The sequence below is a fragment of the Odontomachus brunneus genome, unplaced genomic scaffold (assembly GCF_010583005.1).
Source record: "Odontomachus brunneus isolate Ranch 3 - 2012 unplaced genomic scaffold, Obru_v1 Obru_scaffold_185, whole genome shotgun sequence".
In the NCBI taxonomy this organism is placed as follows: domain Eukaryota; kingdom Metazoa; phylum Arthropoda; class Insecta; order Hymenoptera; family Formicidae; genus Odontomachus; species Odontomachus brunneus.
In genome coordinates, this window is record NW_022639635.1 from 526,102 (window position 1) to 528,182 (window position 2,081).

Below are 2,081 nucleotides of genomic sequence, written 5' to 3' on the forward strand. Positions count from 1 at the left end.
TGTTCAGTCGGTTTTAACAGCTCATAATACACTACGCCGAGCTGGTTCCACCAAATACTGAGCATGATCTTGGAGCCGTGAATATTCGGTTTGGCCGTCGACGTGGAAGCCGGGAACTCCCCATGATTTTCTGCGCTTGGGATTATAGTAATGAACCCATTTTTCGTCCCCAGTCACAATGCGATGCAGAAATCTCTTCTGTTTATGCCTTTCAAACAGTTGTTCACAAGCAAACAAACGCCGTTCAACATCTCTCGGCTTCAATTGGTACGGCACCCAATTTCCTTGTTTCTGAATCATTTCCATGGCTTTGAGGCGTTTTGAAATGACTTGTTGAGTCACTCTCAATGATCGTGCCAATTCTTCTTGATTTTGACACGAGTCTTGATCAAATAATGCCTCCAATTCTGCATCTTCGAAAACCTTCTCTCTTCCACCGCTATGCCGATCTTCGACGTCAAAATCACCGTTCTTGAAGCGTTGAAACCACTCACGACACGTTCTTTCACTAATAGCGGCCTCACCATAAGTATTTGAGAGTATTCGATGAGCCTCAACTGCAGATTTCTTCATATTGAAGCAGTAAATTAAAACCTTCCGCAAATGACGAGAATTTGGCTCGTAAACTGATATTTTCAATCGAGAATAACTTTATGATGCAGACACAAATCGACTATTGTTTCTATGGGGTTATGTTGACAGATGCCCAAGTTTATTGTATGACGTCTATGATCTATTTATTTCGACCACCACTTACCGCTAAAGCCATCTATAGGAAAACGGCGGAAGCAAAGTTGTATACCTAATATATAAGAAAAATGCCAAATAACAAATTGATACGTTGTACAATTTATCCAGAAAGAATTTCCTGAAGATATATAGTCTATTTTTTTAGTTGTCAAAAAGTAAAAGGCTCTTCAAGAGCCTTTTAAGGGCCTAATTAGCAATTATGTCACACTACGAAGAAGAGAAAGAATTTGTTAACTAGCATGACGATCTATGATGACACAAAGGAGGGAGTAAAAGCCATGGAACGTCATATTCTGTATCTAAATTTTTATACACTTAAAAATATCATATTGTATAAAACTAATTTTAATTTTGTGTTAATTGCCAATATTTTAATTTTCAAATATTAATTTTTTTAAAAACACAACTTTTACTAATAGAAATTATAAAATAAAATAATTAACCTGATATTATTAGTATTCTATTGCTTGTAAAAATTCATACGAGTGAAAAGTCATTCTAACTCGAGTGACGGTCGTTATTCTATTTATCGAGCGAATATTTACTCCACGACACAGAGTGAAAATTGTCGCTCCACGATATAGGGCCGTATTCATAGTCAAGGCTTATTTTTAAGACCATCTCAAGTACAGTCTTAAGATGGCGTATCGATTTATAGTTATGAAACAAGTTAACACTTAAGGAAAATCTCAAAGCGTAGCTTATTGAAGACAATCTTGTTTCAAAGCATCTTAATGAATTTTGATATGATTCATAAACTTATCTTATTTGTTTGTAAGCACGGACTGAAGATTATCTCATTAGGTATTAATTCATAGTCGTTTAAGATTATCTTATTTAACATATATATTGTTAAATAAGACGATCTTCGTCAAGTCGTGGTCAAAGAGGACTTAAGCAAAGTTGTGCGTATCATCTCATGTTTATCAATGAAATATTAACGCGTTTTCAGATTTTCCTTTATCAAGAACCTTGAGAAATAGATCAAAAATGTTTGAAAGAGCAGCGGTTTACGCAGATATTGCTAATTTTTATAAAATCGGCGAACTCAAAAAGTTGGATTTGCACCATAACTTTAGTAGTATGATAGAGAATGTCAAATGCCCGCGATACAGAGGATCAAGAATCTTGGGTCTACTTCGCACAGTTTAATCTTGAATATTTCACAACAGAATTGATACTTCCCACGTTGTTGACGTAAGACAATAATTACGCACGATACACACAATACAACCAGAATATATCTCTGAAATGATAATATAACGTTTTTATTATCATTATATTATTTAATATAATGATAATAATAACGCGATTACAGTAAATACGTATTA